Source organism: Armigeres subalbatus, unplaced genomic scaffold (assembly GCF_024139115.2).
Source record: "Armigeres subalbatus isolate Guangzhou_Male unplaced genomic scaffold, GZ_Asu_2 Contig1406, whole genome shotgun sequence".
NCBI classification, from domain to species: domain Eukaryota; kingdom Metazoa; phylum Arthropoda; class Insecta; order Diptera; family Culicidae; genus Armigeres; species Armigeres subalbatus.
In genome coordinates this window covers 74,948-81,709 of record NW_026942184.1, presented here as the reverse complement: position 1 = coordinate 81,709, position 6,762 = coordinate 74,948, and the positions used below count along the sequence as shown (strand labels likewise).

Genomic DNA, 6,762 nt, shown 5'->3' with positions numbered 1-6,762 from the left:
TACACAATGTCAACAAGTAGGAGAGTATTTAGTATTGTCGGCTCCTCACACTTGCTTCATCAAAGAAGGCCAATGAAGTAGGGTTGTGAGGTTGTGCCATTGGTCGTCAGATCCCAACACGACCACACAAGCGAAGAGAGATCGCCGTAGGAAAGCACCTGTCATGCGAACTGGGGTCGGGATCAAACCCACCGAAGGGCGGTTACCCTCCAATACCTTTTCGAACTAAATCTCATCACATGTTGTACATATGCATAATCAAGTTTTGATAGTAATTAATTTCCGGGTGGCTTAATACTCGGGATATAGGCAATTAACTTTGAATGTACTTAACTCGAGTGGCGATCTCTCTTCGCTGTGTGGTCGTGTTGGGATCTGACGACCAAACTGGACAACTCACAAACCCTACTTCATTGAGCGCTCTGCTGATAAAGCAAGTGTGTGGAGCCGGACAATACTAAATACTCATCCTACTTGGTTGAATTGTACAAAATACATTTGAGAGAGTTAGTTCTGAAAACATGTAGAGAGATCGGCTGGTACCTGGTGCTGGGAATTTGGTTTCATCAGTACCCGCTAAGCTGCGTGGACGACGGAGGTCCTTCGTAGCTTAGTAGGGAAAGCACCTGTCATGCGAACTGGGGTCGTGGGATCAAACCCCACCGAAGGGGCGGTACCTCCAATACCTTTCCGAACTAAATTCATCATAGTTGTACATATGCATAATCAAGTTTCAGACATAGTAATTAATTTCCACCTGGGTGGCTTAATACCCGGATATAGGCAATTAACTTTGAATGTACTGATTAGATATTTGTTTTACGAGTTGTGTCGTGCCGTAAAAAATCTGTAGGAACGTTTTTATGGACCATTATTTGAAGGAAATTTCTGATTGATTGCCAACCATTCATATAAGATTTTAAGCATATCGTGAAACATATGACTGTTCTCTCATGCTCCAGCATACGTTTACAAAACAGGGACTATATAAAATACTTTTATGTGCATTATATGCTAAAATACGAATTTTCAAAATTAAATTTTGTGTATGAGTTCATGACCTTTTGTGCTTGGTCCGCAACTCGATTTGTAAAACCTGTTTTTTTACTGGTAAAAACACTGTCTAGCCTGGCCGAGAATTACTTTTGACAACAATCATAAACAATTTTAAAGTACTTTAAGTCATATTATCGCTCATTATTTTCCTGACATAGAGAAACCTCGCTCGACATCGGCGTTGTCATGTGATGCAGCTAAACTGTGTCTACTATCTTAGTTATAGGAATGAATTTATGGTTATCTGTGCAGTTTTGACGTTAGACTAGTCTGTGTTTTCTATATTGGGACACTTTACGATTGAAAATCGGACCGTCACGAAAATATGATAGACTTTAAACTTTAATATCTAGCTCTCGATGGATTTTCATTTTTTGGAATTCGATCAAGGATGAGCAACGCTTTTTGTATTTATTTGAAAATACTGATTTTTAGCTATTTATTATCGATATTGATAAAAAGTTTAGAAATAGGTAAACCAACCAATCACGTACAGCATCACACACAGACATCAAAATCAAACTTGCGGGTTTGATCTAACTCAGTTTGAAAAGATTTACGCAAGCAGACGCTCAAAGGACGAGCGAGCAGCATACGGAGGGCGATAACATTTTCAAAGAAAATTCATCGCATGGTGGTGGTCTCGGTGTTGCTGCAGATTATTCAACCTCAACGAACCAAATTTCATGAATGAAAGGTTGACCAAAAAATATTGCACTGGCGATGCTGAAATTTATTACAAATTGTGTGTCAGTTGGAAAGGTACATTGGAAAAGAAATTGGTTTTATGAAACATTTTGAAAATGGACTGTTTCTGGTGGCATTGGCTATGTGAGCTAGTGATCCCATCTATTAAAATTCACTACATCATCTCCTCCGACGTGCTATCAAATCTGCTATTTATGATTGATCTCATAACCAAATTCAGAATCTTGTGAGAAAATTTTATAGGATTTTCAGAATTTGTCATCTCGAACGGTCCGTTGTTCGGGAATCCGATGAAATGGCTCGCGCGCGCGAAAAGCAGCTTTCTTTAATGAAGTAATTTCATTAGGCCGCCCTTTCATTAATCGTTATGAGTGCACATTATACTTAATACAGCTCACAAAGGGCGGGGCTTACGGGTTTAATTTATTAAATACAAGAAAGTGCTGCTCGAGGCGCGAGCCATTTTGATCGGAATTTACAGAAGGCGGTCCGACATTCGATGCAACGAAGCGGACCGCAGCACGAAGTGGTCGTGGCAATGCTGCAAATTTACACGATTGATTGGATGCAAGTTATTGGAATGGGAATTGGGAAAGAAAATTGGTTCTTCTAGGCCAACATTTTATGAAAAGAAAGAGTTAATTGCGAAAATGATGTTGGTATCGGGTTTGGCGTGGTAGCTTTGGTTAGTGATCGCATCCATTCAAATTTACTGCATCATCTCCTCCGCGCTATGCGATGCAGGAGCGAACACAGCACGAAGAAGCTTGGTAGCATTCAAAGGAAAATCATCGAATTGGTGGTGGAAGCTCGCGTTGATGGTCGTCATTCAACCTCAACAAACCAGAATTTTGTGAATAAAGGGTTGATTACAAAATGACGTCTGTTCTGATCCGTGCTATGCAGTGGCGATCTTTAGTCTGGCGATGAGTGGCGTCTCATCGAGTGGTCGTCGAACAATAACAAGCGAAGTAGAATTCTAACCTAAAGTTTCGAGAGCATTGGGTTGCAGTTAGTTATTGGAAAGGTGCATTGGGGACACAAAATTGGTCCTTCTAGGACCAGCATCTTCTGAACAGAAAGGGTGATGCGAGACTGCTTCGGTGGAATCGGCGTTTTGATAGTTCGGTTGTGTGAGCGATTCCATTCATTCGAACAAATTTGTGCTGTTACTCACCGACGCGCTTATGATTCTGCTATCGAAGGGTAACTTTCTGTCAACGCCAAACTATTAATTTTGGACTTTGATGAACATTCTTGCATCCCGATTAAACTACCCTTGTGTAAAATAATGGTACTGTAAAAACCGATATGTTTCAAAATGGAGCTTTTCAACTTCAACTCAAAAAAACATAATCAAAATCTTGTGAGGAAATTCCATGACTGCTACTGACGCCATCCATTTAAGGTGGTTATACAACAAAGCCACAAATCAGCCATCTTGAAAACCACGTGCTTTTTGTATTGATTTTTCAAGAGCACAAATTGAGAGAACCACAAGGCCCATGGTGATGAAACATCCGTAGATCGTTTGCTTACTTATGCTAAACAATCGACTTTAATTTCAGCATTGACAAATAATTACGTTAGATTTGAACTTTTGATGATAGGAGAAACCTGTGGTGAATTTGAATTTCACCACTTGGTTTGATTGTATAATCACCTTAAACAAACTCATTGCATCATCTCCTTCCGACGCGCGCTTGTGGTTGTGCTGAAAAAGGGCAACTTTCTGTCGTCACCAAACGATGGTAACCGAAAAAATCGATATCATTTCTAATAATTAACGAAACAAAACCAATGAATCTTGCCAGAAAATTTCATTTCATTTCAGACGCCACCTTAGTGAAAATGATGCGTTTAGCTGCCTTAGTTTTTCAAATAGCTCTATTAAAACAATAAATCTTTAGAAAATCGTCCGTTTAAACAGCTGAACAGTCTGTTTGTCTGGGTAAACAATTTTCCCAACGGTCAAAACCTCTTCTTGGATAAATAGTTTAAGTCCGAAAAGGACTGTTTAATTATTCTTCAAGTCCGCTCACTTTGCCACCAGCGCTATAGAAAACGATGCTTCCATCGCTATCGGAAGTCGAACGTTGCAAATTAATATATTTGGTAGGTTTCGCGCCACCTCCGATTGCTTATTTTTTCATTATTTCGGACATTTGAGCATAATGTCTTAGATTCTGATGATATCCACTGAAAGATAGACGAGTGGCTTCAGGATGCGGCCGATGAGTCGTTTCTTTCCACGGCTGGTTCATCCAACTGGGAGCATTTCAGTTTGCATTGTTGACTCTGGCAGTTTGCACAATGCTCTAAATTGATAAGTTATGATGAAAATCTCCTATTTCGTATAGCTACGTTCCTAGTCACCTTTGCGTACAACCTTATGGGTGCATCTTTGAGTTTTTAAAAAACAATTTTTTACGGTACACATTTTGTTTCTTAGAATCACCATTTAGTGAAAAGTTGTACGTGACTCAGTGAAGATTTGATATCGAAAATGACGATTTAGATGAAAATGAAAATCAAGTATAAAGTTTCAACTTATAGAAAATCGAATCAAAAATTTATTGAATTTTGATGTGTTGCTTGGAATCGCTCAATACTACTTGGTATCCATCATACCGTTATTCAGCGATTATTTAAGTCAGAAGACACTGAAATGGAATACCTACGTTTTGAAATACTCTTGTCAATCAATTGAAAAGTCACGAATGTCCATCAAATAATCTTAGCTGTGGCGACAAGGGAAAAATCTCATGTAGTGATATCCGATACCCAGACCAATGAAATAAATCTAACGGTAAGGTACACTGAGGAATTAAAGAGGTAAAGAAGCTTTTATGATCTCGATAATCAAATAATTGTACAAATTGTCATCAAAAAAAAATTCCTAATTTTATGAATTGATTCGCAACGATGTGCTCAACATCATATCTTGCATGTTTACCCAGCCCATTGAATTTTTTCGTTGCACCTTATACCAAAATGGTTCAAGCTTCGCGGTCTTCAGATTTCCTACCCTAGTCATCTGTTCAGATGAGATACGATTGCGTTTCATTAGTGTGAAGCAAGTTTGTTCAACGAAAATAATGCATTTTACGCATAATGCTTAATTTCAATAATAAAACAGATTCACCGTTTATCCCTCGTTCAATTTGATGCCATAATCGTTTTAGGACTTTTCAAAAATCAAACTGGAAATATTTTGGATGTCTGTATTGTAATCGATGCTCTGACAAATTGAATACTCACCGATGGCAATTACGTACAACAAAATCACGGATTTTCAAAACATGTATCTGATTCGACACTCGTCGATCGATTAGTTTAATATCTGTTTATCGTCTTTTTGATGTTTTTCGCACTATCAAACACAATTCTTCTCATTCATTAGTTGATGAACGATGTCAAGTTTTAATTTCTCTATTAACTGCAATTGCGTCTTTAATCAGCTGCGAAAGGGTAACCACCATCAACAAATCCTTCACGTTTGAGTTGGCATCTGAAACTGATCGAGGTCATGTTCGCGCCGAAGTGGATCAGATCAGCAAGGCGCGCCTACGGAGTTGTCCGGTTGCTTCTCCGCCAAAACATCCTCGAGTAGGTCAACACCTCTCCCAAAAGGGTTTGCAGCTTGCCCGAAGCATCGGTGATTCAGGCCAACATGGCGTAAGGCCGGTCGCGCTGGATTCGGCTGCACACCGATCGTTTTCGAACACAGCTGCCGACGACCTCTGGCCTGTAACTTGCAATTTCGACGTGATTGGCTAAACATGCAGCCGTTTGCCACAGGAACGCCGCGAGACGCAAACGTACGCCTTGAAACCCATACGAGCCGCAGTCAGCGATGTGTCCAACGTCAAGTGAATCGATTGTTGCACTGCGAGCGTAGTTCTGTGGATAACCGAACTGGGTTCGTTACTTCGGCCGGTGGCCCACCATCCTGTTGAAGATCGAGAGAAATGTTGTTACTTCTTACGGTGAAATAATTATGGATTTAGCAGTATACTCAATAAAATTACAATTTAACAGCAAAGGCTTTTGCCTCATAATGCAGAGTAAGCATGAAGATGAAATATGTCAAAACATATTTGACACTTCTTCTACAGAAAGAATCTCAAATCGTTGGTACAAGGAATCTGCAACAATCTGTGAACATTCAGTATCTAGAGATGTAGTAGGTATTAAAGTGGAATCAAAATTAGTAAAATAATTAAAATAATTGGGACTAGTTGAAAAGAAGACCCATAAAATAGGTAAACTGTCAACGTTCCTACAACAGGATAACGTATTATTAAAGTAAAACAATACAATCCTGCTAAAATATAAAATTTAGCTCCAGCTATTACGTATTTCCCTTATACTAAAATTGGAATAAAATTTGTATTAAAGAGTCTGTTTAAACCACATTCCCTGGCGAAACGTCACAATTTCTCAAACACTCACCGACGATGTTCTCCGACGGATTGAGCGCGGTTCAAATCGTACAAATCTGATGCGTATCCGAGTTCCGCTTCTACCTGGTCCGCATGTTCCTTGTAACGCAGAAGCAGTTTCACTTCAACGACTCCTTTATCAACAGAACCTGTTTAGAAACACAAACACGATTATTGATTCACAATACAACCAGCGTCTCATAAAAGGGGTTATGTTTTGCTCACAGAAGGTTGCGGAGCTCCGCCGTACCAGGGCACTTACCCAAAAGCGTCCTGATGACTCGTTGCGAATCGGCATTACGGCGCTCGTAGGCGTCAACAATCTGGAACAAGACGACCGGATGGACGCAGGTCATTCAGGGCAAATTTATCGTGATGATGACGAGATGACACGATTTTCCCTCGCGAAAAGAAAGGGCAAAACGGAGCGACGAAAACTGACAAACGCCCACCTGACAACTTTGACGTTTTGAAGCGAACAGTGGATGTTCGAATTGAATGATAATTATCTGGTTACAATAAATACCTAATAAATAAATAATTTTAAAGTAAA

At 39.6% G+C, this 6,762-nt stretch overlaps 1 pseudogene; it reads right to left on the bottom strand.

Annotated features, from left to right (window-relative positions):
- Positions 1 to 5,163: 5,163 nt before the first annotated feature.
- Positions 5,164 to 6,565, bottom strand: LOC134202761 (eukaryotic translation initiation factor 3 subunit F-like; annotated as a pseudogene).
- Between the last annotated feature and the right edge of the window lie 197 nt (positions 6,566 to 6,762).